Raw genomic sequence first — 17906 nt, 5'->3', positions numbered from 1 at the left:
ATGTGTATATACATATATATTTATGTGTTGCTATGTGTATATACATATATATTTATGTGTTACTATGTGTATATACATATATATTTATGTGTTATTATGTGTATATACATATATATTTATGTGTTATTATGTGTATATACATATATATTTATGTATTATTATGTGTATATACATACATATTTATGTGTTATTATTTGTATATAAATATATATGTTATGTGTTAGTATGTGTATATACATATATATTTATGTGTTACTATGTGTATATACATATATATTTATGTGTTTCTATGTGTATATACAAATATATTTATGTGTTACTATGTGTATATACATATATATTTATGTGTTATTATGTATATATACATATATATATGTGTTATTATGTGTATATACATATATATTTATGTGTTAGTATGTGTATATACATATATATTTATGTGTTAGTATGTGTATATACATATATAGTTATGTGTTACTATTGTATATACATAATTTATGTGTTACTGTGTGTATTTACATATATATTTATGTGTTACTATGTATATATACATATATTATTTATGTGTTACTATGTGTATATACATATTTATGTGTTACTGTGTGTATTTACATATATATTTATGTGTTATTATGTATATATACATATATATTTATGTGTTATTATGTGTATATACATATATATATTTATGTGTTACTATGTATATATACATATAGATTTATGTGTTACTATGTGTATATACATATATATTTATGTGTTAGCATGTGTATATACATATATATGCATGTGTTACTATGTGTATATACAGATATATTTATGTGTTACTATGTGTATATACATATATTTTTATGTGTTATTATGTGTATATACATATATATTTATGTGTTAGTATGTGTATATACATATATATTTATGTGTTACTATGTGTTTATACATATATATAATTATGTGTATATACAAATATATTTAAGTGTTATTATGTGTATATACAAATATATTTATGTGTTACTAAGTGTATATACAAATATATTTATATGTTGATATGTGTATATACAGATATATTTATGTGTTATTATGTGTATATACATATATATTTATGTGTTAGTATGTGTATATACATATATATTTATGTGTTACTATGTGTTTATACATTTATATATTTATGTGTTAATATGTGTATATACAAATATATTTAAGTGTTATTATGTGTATATACAAATATATTTATGTGTTAGTATGTGTATACATACATATTTATGTGTTACTATGTGTATATACAGATATATTTATGTGTTAGTGTATGTATACATATATATTTATGTGTTACTATGTGTATATACATATATATTTATGTGTTATTATGTGTATATACATATATATTTATGTGTTATTATGTGTATATACTTATATATTTATGCGTTATTATGTGTATATACAAATATATTTATGTGTTAGTATGTGTATACATACATATTTATGTGTTACTATGTGTATATACAGATATATTTATGTGTTAGTGTATGTATATACATATATATTTATGTGTTACTATGTGTATGTACATATATATTTATGTGTTACTATGTGTATATACATATTTATTTATGTGTTACTATGTGTATATACATATATATTTATGTGTTAGTATGTGTATATACATATATATTTATGTGTTACTATGTGTATATACATATATATATTTATGTGTTACTATGTATATATACATATAGATTTATGTGTTACTATGTGTATATACATATATATTTATGTATTAGCATGTGTATATACATATATATGTATGTGTTACTATGTGTATATACAGATATATTTATGTGTTACTATGTGTATATACATATATATTTATGTGTTATTATGTGTATATACATATATATTTATGTGTTAGTATGTGTATATACATATATATATTTATGTGTTACTATGTGTTTATACATATATATATATTTATGTGTTAATATGTGTATATACAAATATATTTAAGTGTTATTATGTGTATATACAAATATATTTATGTGTTATTATGTGTATATACAAATATATTTATGTGTTACTAAGTGTATATACAAATATATTTATATGTTGATATGTGTATATACAGATATATTTATGTGTTATTATGTGTATATACATATATATTTACGTGTTATTATGTGTATATACATACATATTTATGTGTTACTATGTGTATATACATATATATTTATGTGTTACTATGTGTATATACATATATATTTATGTGTTACTATGTGTATATACATATAAATATATTTATGTGTTACAATGTGTATATACAGATATATTTATGTTACTATGTGTATATACATATATATTTATGTGTTGCTATGTGTATATACATATATATTTATGTGTTACTATGTGTATATACATATATATTTATGTGTTATTATGTGTATATACATATATATTTATGTGTTATTATGTGTATATACATATATATTTATGTATTATTATGTGTATATACATACATATTTATGTGTTATTATGTGTATATAAATATATATTTATGTGTTAGTATGTGTATATACATATATATTTATGTGTTACTATGTGTATATACATATATATTTATGTGTTACTATGTGTATATACAAATATATTTATGTGTTACTATGTGTATATACATATATATTTATGTGTTATTATGTATATATACATATATATATGTGTTATTATGTGTATATACATATATATTTATGTGTTAGTATGTGTATATACATATATATTTATGTGTTAGTATGTGTATATACATATATAGTTATGTGTTACTATGTGTATATACATATTTATGTGTTACTGTGTGTATTTACATATATATTTATGTGTTATTATGTATATATACATATATATTTATGTGTTACTATGTGTATATACATATATATTTATGTGTTACTATGTGTATATACATATATATTTATGTGTTACTATGTGTATATACATATTTATGTGTTACTGTGTGTATTTACATATATATTTATGTGTTATTATGTATATATACATATATATATATGTGTTATTATGTGTATATACATATATATTTATGTGTTACTATGTGTATATACATATTTATGTGTTACTGTGTGTATTTACATATATATTTATGTGTTATTATGTATATATACATATATATATATGTGTTATTATATGTATATACATATATATTTATGTGTTACTATGTGTATATACATATATATTTATGTGTTACTATGTATATATACATATAGATTTATGTGTTACTATGTGTATATACATATATATTTATGTGTTAGCATGTGTATATACATATATATGTATGTGTTACTATGTGTATATACAGATATATTTATGTGTTACTATGTGTATATACATATATATTTATGTGTTATTATGTGTATATACATATATATTTATGTGTTAGTATGTGTATATACATATATATTTATGTGTTACTATGTGTTTATACATATATATATTTATGTGTTAATATGTGTATATACAAATATATTTAAGTGTTATTATGTGTATATACAAATATATTTATGTGTTATTATGTGTATATACAAATATATTTATGTGTTACTAAGTGTATATACAAATATATTTATGTGTTAGTATGTGTATATACATATATATTTATGTGTTACTATGTGTATATACATATATATTTATGTGTTATTATGTGTATATACATATATATTTATGTGTTAGTATGTGTATATACATATATATTTATGTGTTAGTATGTGTATATACATATATAGTTATGTGTTACTATGTGTATATACATATATATTTATGTGTTACTATGTGTATATACATATATATTTATGTGTTACTATGTGTATATACATATTTATGTGTTACTGTGTGTATTTACATATATATTTATGTGTTATTATGTATATATACATATATATTTATGTGTTATTATGTGCATATACATATATATATTTATGTGTTACTATGTATATATACATATAGATTTATGTGTTACTATGTGTATATACATATATATTTATCTGTTACTATGTGTATATACATATATATTTATGTGTTATTATGTGTATATACATATATATTTATGTGTTACTATGTGTTTATACATATATATATATTTATGTGTTAATATGTGTATATACAAATATATTTAAGTGTTATTATGTGTATATACAAATATATTTATGTGTTAGTATGTGTATATACATATATAGTTATGTGTTACCATGTGTATATACAGATATATTTATGTGTTACTATGTGTATATACATATATATTTATGTGTTATTATGTGTATATACATATATATTTATGTGTTAGTATGTGTATATACATATATATATTTATGTGTTACTATGTGTTTATACATATATATATATTTATGTGTTACTATGTGTATATACAAATATATTTATGTGTTATTATGTGTATATACAAATATATTTATGTGTTACTAAGTGTATATACAAATATATTTATATGTTGATATGTGTATATACAGATATATGTATGTGTTATTATGTGTATATACATATATATTTATGTGTTATTATGTGTATATACATACATATTTATGTGTTACTATGTGTATATACATATATATTTATGTGTTACTATGTGTATATACATATATATTTATGTGTTACTATGTGTATATACATATAAATATATTTATGTGTTACAATGTGTATATACAGATATATTTATGTTACTATGTGTATATACATATATATTTATGTGTTGCTATGTGTATATACATATATATTTATGTGTTACTATGTGTATATACATATATATTTATGTGTTATTATGTGTATATACATATATATTTATGTGTTATTATGTGTATATACATATATATTTATGTGTTATTATGTGTATATACATATATATTTATGTGTTATTATGTGTATATACATATATATTTATGTGTTAGTATGTGTATATACATATATATTTATGTGTTACTATGTGTATATACATCTATAGTTATGTGTTACTATGTGTATATACATATATTTTTATGTGTTACTATGTGTATATACATATATATTTATGTGTTACTATGTGTATATACAAATATATGTATGTGTTACTATGTGTATATACATATATATTTATGTGTTATTATGTATATATACATGTATATATATATGTGTTATTATGTGTATATACATATATATTTATGTGTTAGTATGTGTATATACATATATATTTATGTGTTAGTATGTGTATATACATATATAGTTATGTGTTACTATGTGTATATACATATTTATGTGTTACTGTGTGTATTTACATATATATTTATGTGTTATTATGTATATATACATATATATATATGTGTTATTATGTGTATATACATGAATATATATATATGTGTTATTATGTGTATATACATATATATTTATGTGTTACTATGTGTATATACATATATATTTATGTGTTACTATGTGTATATACATATATATTTATGTGTTACTATGTGTATATACATATTTATGTGTTACTGTGTGTATTTACATATATATTTATGTGTTATTATGTATATATACATATATATATATGTGTTATTATGTGTATATACATATATATATATATGTGTGTTATTATGTGTATATACATATATATTTATGTGTTACTATGTGTATATACATATATATTTATGTGTTACTATGTATATATACATATAGATTTATGTGTTACTATGTGTATATACATATATATTTATGTGTTAGCATGTGTATATACATATATATGTATGTGTTACTATGTGTATATACAGATATATTTATGTGTTACTATGTGTATATACATATATATTTATGTGTTAGTATGTGTATATACAGATATATTTATGTGTTATTATGTGTATATACATATATATTTATGTGTTATTATGTGTATATACATATATATTTATGTGTTAGTATGTGTATATACATATATATTTATGTGTTACTATGTGTTTATACATATATATATTTATGTGTTAATATGTGTATATACAAATATATTTAAGTGTTATTATGTGTATATACAAATATATTTATGTGTTATTATGTGTATATACAAATATATTTATGTGTTACTAAGTGTATATACAAATATATTTATGTGTTAGTATGTGTATATACATATATATTTATGTGTTACTATGTGTATATACATATATATTTATGTGTTAGTATGTGTATATACATATATATTTATGTGTTAGTATGTGTATATACATATATAGTTATGTGTTACTATGTGTTTATACATATATATTTATGTGTTACTATGTGTATATACATATATATTTATGTGTTACTATGTGTATATACATATATATTTATGTGTTACTATGTGTATATACATATTTATGTGTTACTGTGTGTATTTACATATATATTTATGTGTTATTATGTATATATACATATATATTTATGTGTTATTATGTGTATATACATATATATATTTATGTGTTACTATGTATATATACATATATATTTATGTGTTATTATGTGTATATACATATATATATTTATGTGTTACTATGTATATATACATATAGATTTATGTGTTACTATGTGTATATACATATATATTTATGTGTTACTATGTGTATATACAGATATATTTATGTGTTACTATGTGTATATACATATATATTTATGTGTTATTATGTGTATATACATATATATTTATGTGTTAGTATGTGTATATACATATATATTTATGTGTTACTATGTGTTTATACATATATATATATTTATGTGTTAATATGTGTATATACAAATATATTTAAGTGTTATTATGTGTATATACAAATATATTTATGTGTTATTATGTGTATATACAAATATATTTATGTGCTACTAAGTGTATATACAAATATATTTATATGTTGATATGTGTATATACAGATATATTTATGTGTTATTATGTGTATATACATATATATTTATGTGTTATTATGTGTATATACATACATATTTATGTGTTACTATGTGTATATATATATATATATTTATGTGTTACAATGTGTATATACAGATATATTTATGTTACTATGTGTATATACATATATATTTATGTGTTACTATGTGTATTTACATATATATTTATGTGTTACTATGTGTATATACATATATATTTATGTGTTATTATGTGTATATACATATATATTTATGTGTTATTATGTGTATATACATATATATTTATGTGTTATTATGTGTATATACATATATATTTATGTGTTACTATGTGTATATACATATATAGTTATGTGTTACTATGTGTATATACATATATATTTATGTGTTACTATGTGTATATACATATATATTTATGTGTTACTATGTGTATATACAAATATATTTATGTGTTACTATGTGTATATACATATATATTTATGTGTTATTATGTATATATACATATATATTTATGTGTTATTATGTGTATATACATATATATTTATGTGTTATTATGTATATATACATATATATTTATGTGTTATTATGTGTATATACATATATATTTATGTGTTAGTATGTGTATATACATATATATTAATGTGTTAGTATGTGTATATACATATATAGTTATGTGTTACTATGTGTATATACATATATATTTATGTGTTACTATGTGTATATACATATATATTTATGTGTTACTATGTGTATATACATATATATTTATGTGTTACTATGTGTATATACATATTTATGTGTTACTGTGTGTATTTACATATATATTTATGTGTTATTATGTATATATACATATATATATGTGTGTTTTTATGTGTATATACATATATATTTATGTGTTATTATGTGTATATACATATATATTTATGTGTTATGTGTATATACAAATATATTTATGTGTTAATATGTGTATATACATATATATTTATGTGTTACTATGTGTATATACATATATATTTATGTGTTACTATGTGTATATACATATATATTTATGTGTTATTATGTGTATATACATATATATTTATGTGTTATTATGTGTATATACATATATATTTATGTGTTACTATGTGTATATACATATATATTTATGTGTTACTATGTGTATATACATATATATTTATGTGTTACTATGTGTATATACATATATATTTATGTGTTACTATGTGTATATACATATATATTTATGTGTTACTATGTGTATATACATATATATTTATGTGTTACTATGTGTATATACAGATATTAACACATACATATATATGCATTCAAACATACTGTATATATTTAATATTGTTGCCATTGCTGCGCTACTTAGCCCCTTCGCTATGCTTAGGTGCTGATGTTGTCTCTGGCAGCATCAGAACGAGGCTCCCATAGGAGCCTATGAAAGTATGCTCTCATAAACGCAATGCAAAAAACTTGTAATACCAGAGCACATTGTTCTACAAAATTCAGCATTACATTCTATGGGGATTTTAGTAGATAAATCATTTAATAAGTTTTTCTAATAATTGTGATCAACACCTTAATGGAGATGTGTGTAATTAACCCTTCCTTTCTGTGTCAATATATGCTTACAGGGACATAATACCCAAATGTTCAATCACAATAAAGGGATGCACATAACTAAAAAGATGACAAGAAAATATCAGTTGAACATCTCTCTGTAAAAAAAGAATATATTTTACTGCAAAATTTCTTACGCTATGTGATCGAGAAATACTCTTTTTACTGTCATCTGCATTGTGAGAAAAAAAGCCACAGCCAACCAGCTTCATCAGTGCTCAGTTCACACTTTGCTTTGCTGTAATCTCATACGGTTAGATTTGGAGTTTTGTCGGTAACGACCCGAAAAACTAACGCCGGCTTTTCTCCTGTTAAGTATGGTCAGTCCACGGGTCATCATTACTTCTGGGATATTAACTCCTCCCTAACAGGAAGTGCAAGAGGATCACCCAGCAGAGCTGCTATATAGATCCTCCCCTCTACGTCACACCCAGTCATTCTCTTGCACCCAACTAATAGATAGGATGTGTGAGAGGACTGTGGTGATTATACTTAGTTTTATACCTTCAATCAAAAGTTTGTTATTTTAAAACAGCACCGGAGTGTGTTGTTCCCTCTCATGTAGAATTTGAAGAAGAATCTACCTGAGTTTTTGTATGATTTTAGCCGGCGTAGTTAAGATCATCTTGCTGTTCTCGGCCATCTGAGGAGTGAGGTAAACTTCAGATCAGGGGACAGCGGGCAGGTTAACCTGCAAAGAGGTATGTAGCAGCATATTATTTTCTGAGAATGGAATTGACTGAGAAAATACTGCCAATACCGATATAATGTAAGTTCAGCCTTAAATGCAGTAGTAGCAACTGGTATCAGGCTGTCATGTATGTATATTTACACTTCAGTATTCTGGGGAATGGCACTTCACTGGGATAATACTGTATGCATAAGACTTTAGCCTAACTTGCAGTGGGAACGACTAGCAACAGGCTTTCTAATGACATTTCATTTATTTGATGTTAAACGTTTTTGCTGGCATGTTAAATCGTTTAATTATCTGAGGTACTGGGTGAAAAATTGTTTTGGGCACTGTTTTTTTCCACTTGGCGGTCGTTTTATTTAATTTAAGACAGTTTACTGATCTCCCTCACTGTTGTGTGTGAGGGGGAGGGGCCTATTTTGGCGCTTTTGCTACGCATCAGAAAATTCAGTCACAAGTCTGTTTTCTTCCCTGCATGATCCGGTTCGTCTCTACAGAGCTCAAGGGTCTTCAAAAGTTAGTTTGAGGGAGGTAATCACTCACAGCAGACCTGTGAGATTGTGCTTTGACTGTGATAAAAAACGTTTATATTCTGTACATTTTTTCTGCTATTCAGGGTTAGTTATCCATTACTAATGGGGGCAATCCTTTGCTAAAATTGTGTTTTTACCGGAAAGAATTTGATGTTATAGTTTCTCCGGTTTATTGTTACTCAACTGTCATAACTTTTTTTCTGTGCTTCTTAAAGGCACAGTACGTTTTTTTCATATTATTTGTAAATTGAGTTGAAAAGTATTTCCAAGTTTGCTATTTTAATTGCTAGTGTGTTAAACATGTCTGACTCAGAGGAATATCTCTGTGCTATATGTGCTAAAGCCAAAGTGGAGCCCAATAGAAATTTATGTACTAATTGCATTGATGCTACTTTAAATAAAAGTCAATCTGTACAAATTGAACATCATTCACCAAACAACGAGGGGAGAGTTATGCCGACTAACTCGCCTCACGTGTCAGTACCTGCATCTCCCGCTCGGGAGGTGCGTGATATTGTAGCGCTGAGTACATCAGGGCGGCCATTACAAATCACATTACAGGATATGGCTAATGTTATGACTGAAGTTTTGTCTAAATTACCAGAACTTAGAGGTAAGCGTGATCACTCTGGGGTGAGAACAGAGTGCGCTGTTAATAATAGGGCCATGTCTGATACTGCGTCACAGTATGCAGAATATGAGGACGGAGAGCTTCAATCTGCAGGTGACGGTTCTGATCCCAATAGAATGGATTCAGACATTTCTAATTTTAAGTTTAAGCTCGAAAACCTCTGTGTACTGTTAGGGGAGGTATTAGCAGCTCTGAATGATTGTAACACCGTTGCAATCCCAGAGAAATTATGTAGGCTGGATAGATACTATGCGGTACCGGCGAGTACTGACGTATTTCCTATACCTAAGAGGCTTACAGAGATAATTACTAAGGAGTGGGATAGGCCCGGTGTACCCTTTTCCCCCCTCCTGTGTTTAGAAAAATGTTTCCAATAGACGCCACCACACGGGACTTATGGCAGACGGTCCCTAAGGTGGAGGGAGCGGTTTCTACTCTGGCTAAGCGTACCACTATCCCGGTGGAGGATAGCTGTGCCTTTTCAGATCCAATGGATAAAAAATTAGAGGGTTACCTTAAGAAAATGTTTGTTCAACAAGGTTTTATATTGCAACCCCTTGCATGTATTGCGTCTGTCACGGCCGCGGCCGCTCTTTGGTCCGAGTCCCTGGAAGAGACTCTTGACTCAATAACTATAGATGAGATTTCAAGCAAGCTTAAAACACTTAAGCTAGCTAATTCATTTGTTTCAGATGCCGTAGTACATTTAACCAAACTTACGGCTAAGAATTCCGGATTCGCCATTCAGGCACGCAGAGCACTGTGGCTAAAATCCTGGTCAGCTGACGTTACTTCTAAATCTAAATTACTTAACATACCTTTCAAAGGGCAGACCTTATTCGGGCCCGGTTTGAAAGAAATTATCGCTGACATTACAGGAGGTAAAGGCCATGCCCTGCCTCAAGACAGAGCCAAACCTAAGGCTAGACAGTCTAATTTTCGTTCCTTTCGTAATTTCAAGGCAGGAGCAGCATCAACTTCCTCTGCTCCAAAACAGGAAGGAGCTGTTGCTCGCTACAGACAAGGCTGGAGACCTAACCAGTCCTGGAACAAGGGCAATCAGGCCAGAAAACCTGCTGCTGCCCCTAAGACAGCATGAATTGAGGGCCCCCGATCCGGGAACGGATCTAGTGGGGGGCAGACTTTCTCTCTTCGCCCAGGCTTGGGCAAGAGATGTCCAGGATCCCTGGGCGTTAGAGATCATATCTCAGGGATATCTTCTGGACTACAAATCCTCTCCCCCAAAAGGGAGATTTCATCTGTCAAGGTTGTCAACAAACCAAATAAAGAAAGAGGCGTTTCTACGCTGTGTACAAGATCTTTTACTAATGGGAGTGATCCATCCGGTTCCGCGGTCGGAACATGGACAGGGGTTTTACTCAAATCTGTTTGTGGTTCCCAAAAAAGAGGGAACCTTCAGGCCAATCTTGGATTTAAAGATCCTAAACAAATTCCTAAGAGTTCCATCGTTCAAAATGGAAACTATTCGGACAATCCTACCCATGATCCAAAAGGATCAGTACATGACCACAGTGGATTTAAAGGATGCTTACCTTCACATACCGATTCACAAAGATCATTACCGGTATCTAAGGTTTGCCTTCCTAGACAGGCATTACCAGTTTGTAGCTCTTCCTTTCGGATTGGCTACGGCTCCAAGAATCTTCACAAAGGTTCTGGGTGCTCTTCTGGCGGTACTAAGACCGCGAGGAATTTCGGTAGCTCCGTACCTAGACGACATTCTGATACAAGCTTCAAGCTTTCAAACTGCCAAGTCTCATACAGAGTTAGTACTGGCATTTCTAAGGTCGCATGGATGGAAGGTGAACGAAAAGAAGAGTTCTCTCTTTCCACTCACAAGAGTTCCCTTCTTGGGGACTCTTATAGATTCTGTAGAAATGAAGATCTACCTGACAGAAGACAGGTTAACAAAGCTTCAAAATGCATGCCGTGTCCTTCATTCCATTCAACACCCGTCAGTGGCTCAATGCATGGAGGTGATGGGCTTAATGGTAGCGGCAATGGACATAGTACCCTTTGCACGCCTACATCTCAGACCGCTGCAATTGTGCATGCTAAGTCAGTGGAATGGGGATTACTCAGATTTGTCCCCTACTCTGAATCTGGATCAAGAGACCAGAAATTCTCTTCTATGGTGGCTTTCTCGGCCACATCTGTCCAGGGGGATGCCATTCAGCAGGCCAGATTGGACAATTGTAACAACAGACGCCAGCCTACTAGGTTGGGGCGCTGTCTGGAATTCTCTGAAGGCTCAGGGATCATGGACTCAGGAGGAGAGTCTCCTGCCAATAAACATTCTGGAATTGAGAGCAGTTCTCAATGCCCTTCTGGCTTGGCCCCAGTTAACAACTCGGGGGTTCATCAGGTTTCAGTCGGACAACATCACGACTGTAGCTTACATCAACCATCAAGGAGGGACAAGAAGCTCCCTAGCGATGATGGAAGTATCAAAGATAATTCGCTGGGCAGAGTCTCACTCTTGCCACCTGTCAGCAATCCACATCCCGGGAGTGGAGAACTGGGAGGCGGATTTCCTAAGTCGTCAGACTTTTCATCCGGGGGAGTGGGAGCTTCATCCGGAGGTCTTTGCCCAAATACTTCGACGTTGGGGCAAACCAGAGATAGATCTCATGGCGTCTCGACAGAACGCCAAGCTTCCTTGTTACGGGTCCAGATCCAGGGATCCGGGAGCGGTCCTGATAGATGCCTTGACAGCACCTTGGACCTTCGGGATGGCTTATGTGTTTCCACCCTTCCCGATGCTTCCTCGATTGATTGCCAGAATCAAACAGGAGAGAGCATCGTTGATTCTAATAGCGCCTGCGTGGCCACGCAGGACTTGGTATGCAGATCTAGTGGACATGTCATCCTGTCCACCTTGGTCTCTGCCTCTGAGACAGGACCTTCTGATCCAGGGTCCCTTCAAACATCAAAATCTAATTTCTCTGAAGCTGACTGCTTGGAAATTGAACGCTTGATTTTATCAAAACGTGGTTTTTCTGAGTCAGTAATTGATACCTTAATACAGGCTAGGAAGCCTGTTACCAGAAAGATTTACCATAAAATATGGCGTAAATACTTATATTGGTGCGAATCCAAAAGTTACTCATGGAGTAAGGTTAGGATTCCTAGGATATTGTCTTTTCTACAAGAAGGTTTAGAAAAGGGTTTATCCGCTAGTTCCTTAAAGGGACAGATTTCAGCTCTGTCCATTCTTTTACACAAACGTCTGTCAGAGGTTCCAGACGTTCAGGCTTTTTGTCAGGCTTTGGCCAGGATTAAGCCTGTGTTTAAAACTGTTGCTCCACCATGGAGTTTGAACTTAGTTCTTAATGTTTTACAGGGTGTTCCGTTTGAACCCCTTCATTCCACTGATATCAAATTGTTATCTTGGAAAGTTCTGTTTTTAATGGCTATTTCCTCGGCTCGAAGAGTCTCTGAGTTATCTGCCTTACATTGTGATTCTCCTTATCTGATTTTTCATTCAGACAAGGTAGTTCTGCGTACTAAACCTGGGTTCTTACCTAAGGTGGTCACTAACAGGAATATCAATCAAGAGATTGTTGTTCCATCTTTGTGTCCTAATCCTTCTTCGAAGAAGGAACGTCTTCTACACAATCTAGATGTAGTCCGTGCCCTGAAATTTTATCTACAGGCAACTAAGGATTTTCGACAAACGTCTTCCCTGTTTGTCGTTTATTCTGGTCAGAGGAGAGGTCAAAAAGCTTCTGTTACCTCTCTCTCTTTTTGGCTTCGTAGCATAATACGTTTAGCTTATGAGACTGCTGGACAGCAGCCTCCTGAAAGAATTACAGCTCATTCTACTAGAGCTGTGGCTTCCACTTGGGCCTTTAAGAATGAGGCTTCTGTTGAACAGATTTGCAAGGCTGCAACTTGGTCTTCTCTTCATACTTTTTCCAAATTTTACAAATTTGACACTTTTGCTTCTTCGGAGGCTGTTTTTGGGAGAAAGGTTCTTCAGGCAGTGGTTCCTTCCGTATAAAGAGCCTGCCTGTCCCTCCCGTCATCCGTGTACTTTAGCTTTGGTATTGGTATCCCAGAAGTAATGATGACCCGTGGACTGACCACACTTAACAGGAGAAAACATAATTTATGCTTACCTGATAAATTCCTTTCTCCTGTAGTGTGGTCAGTCCACGGCCCGCCCTGTTTTTATGGCAGGTCTAAATTTTTAAATTATACTCCAGTCACCACTGCACCCTTTGGCTTCTCCTTTCTCGTTGGTTCTCGGTCGAATGACTGGGTGTGACGTAGAGGGGAGGAGCTATATAGCAGCTCTGCTGGGTGATCCTCTTGCACTTCCTGTTGGGGAGGAGTTAATATCCCAGAAGTAATGATGACCCGTGGACTGACCACACTACAGGAGAAAGGAATTTATCAGGAAAGCATAAATTATGTTTTTTCTGGCCGCACCATAACAATAATTCTGGTATTGAGAGTCCACATAAAGGCTGCGTTAGGCTCCAAAAAAGGAGCGTAGAGCATTTTTAACGCAGCTTCAACTCTCGATACCAGAGTTGCTTACGCAAGCGGACAGCCTCAAAAACGTGCACGATTCTCCCATAGGAAACAATGGGGCTGTTTGAGCTGAAAAAAAAACTAACACCAGCAAAAAAGCCGCGTTCAGCTCCTAACGCAGCCCCATTGTTTGCTATGCGGAAACACTTGCTACGTCTGCACCTAACACTTTAACATGTACCCCGAGTCTAAACACCCCTAACCTTACACTTATTAACCCCTAATCTGCCGCCCCCGCTATCGCTGACCCCTGCATATTATTATTAACCCCTAATCTGCCGCTCCGTAAACCTCCGCTACTTACATTATCCCTATGTACCCCTAATCTGCTGCCCTAACATCGCCGACCCCTATATTATATTTATTAACCCCTAATCTGCCCCTGACAACGTCGCCTCCACCTGCCTACACGTATTAACCCCTAATCTGCCGACCGGACCTGAGCGCTACTATAATAAAGTTATTAACCCCTAATCCGCCTCACTAACCCTATAATAAATAGTATTAACCCCTAATCTGCCCTCCCTAACATCGCCGACACCTAACTTCAATTATTAACCTCTAATCTGCCGACTGGAGCTCACCGCTATTCTAATAAATGTATTAACCCCTAAAGCTAAGTCTAACCCTAACACTAACACCCCCCTAAGTTAAATATAATTTACATCTAAAGAAATTAATTATCTCTTATTAAATAAATTATTCCTATTTAAAGCTAAATACTTACCTGTAAAATAAATCCTAATATAGCTACAATATAAATTATAATTATATTATAGCTATTTTAGGATTAATATTTATTTGACAGGCAACTTTGTAATTATTTTAACCAGGTACAATAGCTATTAAATAGTTAAGAACTATTTAATAGCTACCTAGTTAAAATAATTACAAAATATTAATTCCGATCAGCCAATAGAACGCAAGCTCAATCTGATTGGCTGATTGGATCAGCCAATCGGATTGAACTTGATTCTGATTGGCTGATTCCATCAGCCAATCAGAATATTCCTACCTTAATTCCGATTGGCTGATAGAATCCTATCAGCCAATCGGAATTCGAGGGACGCCATCTTGGATGAAGTCCCTTAAAGGAACCGTCATTCGGCTAGTAGGCGTCGGGAGAAGAGGATGTTCCGCGTCGGAGGTCTGCAAGATGGATCCGGAAGAAAGAAGATTGAAGATGCCGTTGATAGAAGACTTCATCCGGATCATGGACCTCTTCAGCTCCCGCTTGGATGAAGACTTCATCCGGATCATGGACCTCTTCAGCTCCCGCTTGGATGAAGACTTCAGCCGGATCATGGACCTCTTTAGCCCCCCGCTTGGGCTTGGATCAGGACATCGGAGGAGCTCTTCAGGACGGATCGGTGAACCTGGTATGGTGAAGATAAGGTAGGAAGATCTTCAGGGGCTTAGTGTTAGGTTTATTTAAGGGGGGTTTGGGTTAGATTAGGGGTATGTGGGTGGTGGGTTGTAATGTTGGGGGGGGGTATTGTATGTTTTTTTTTTACAGGCAAAAGAGCTGAACTTCTTGGGGCATGCCCCGCAAAGGGCCCTGTTCAGGGCTGGTAAGGTAAAAGAGCTTTGAACTTTAGTAATTTAGAATAGGGTAGGGCATTTTTTATTTTGGGGGTCTTTGTTGTTTTATTAGGGGGCTTAGAGTAGGTGTAATTAGTTTAAAATTGTTGTAATATTTTTCTTATGTTTGTAAATATTTTTTTATTTTTTGTAACTTAGTTCTTTTTTATTTTTTGTACTTTAGTTAGTTTATTTCATTGTAGTTATTTGTAGGAATTGTATTTAATTTATTTATTGATAGTGTAGTGTTAGGTTTAATTGTAGGTAATTGTAGGTATTTTATTTAATTAATTTAATGATAGTATAGTGTTAGGTTTAAATGTAACTTAGGTTAGGATTTATTTTACAGGTAATTTTGTAATTATTTTAACTAGGTAGCTATTAAATAGTTCTTAACTATTTAATAGCTATTGTACCTGGTTAAAATAATTACAAAGTTGCCTGTAAAATAAATATTAATCCTAAAATAGCTACAATGTAATTATAATTTATATTGTAGCTATATTAGGATTTATTTTACAGGTAAGTATTTATCTTTAAATAGGAATAATTTATTTAATAAGAGTTAATTAATTTCGTTAGATTAAAATTATATTTAACTTAGGGGGGGTGTTAGTGTTAGGGTTAGACTTAGCTTTAGGGGTTAATACATTTATTAGAATAGCGGTGAGCTCCAGTCGGCAGATTAGGGGTTAATAAGTGTAGGCAGGTGGAGGCGACGTTGAGGGTGGCAGATTAGGGGTGTAATTAGTTTAAAATTGTTGTAATATTTTTCTTATGTTTGTAAATATTTTTTTATTTTTTGTAACTTAGTTCTTTTTTATTTTTTGTACTTTAGTTTATTTCATTGTAGTTATTTGTAGGAATTGTATTTAATTTATTTATTGATAGTGTAGTGTTAGGTTTAATTGTAGGTAATTGTAGGTATTTTATTTAATTAATTTAATGATAGTATAGTGTTAGGTTTAATTGTAATTTAGGTTAGGCTTTATTTTACAGGTAATTTTGTAATTATTTTAACTAGGTAACTATTAAATAGTTCTTAACTATTTAATAGCTATTGTACCAGGTTAAAATAAATACAAAGTTACCTGTAAAATAAATATTAATCCTAAAATAGCTACAATATAATTATAATTTATATTGTAGCTATATTAGGATTTATTTTACAGGTAAGTATTTAGCTTTAAATAGGAATAATTTATTTATTAAGAGATAATTAATTTCGTTAGATGTAAATTATATTTAACTTAGGGGGGGTGTTAGTGTTAGGGTTAGACTTAGCTTTAGGGGTTAATACATTTATTAGAATAGCGGTGAGCTCCAGTCGGCAGATTAGGGGTTAATAAGT

Source organism: Bombina bombina, chromosome 8 (genome assembly GCF_027579735.1).
Source record: "Bombina bombina isolate aBomBom1 chromosome 8, aBomBom1.pri, whole genome shotgun sequence".
Lineage (NCBI taxonomy): Eukaryota > Metazoa > Chordata > Amphibia > Anura > Bombinatoridae > Bombina > Bombina bombina.
Note: the sequence above shows the minus strand (reverse complement) of the source record.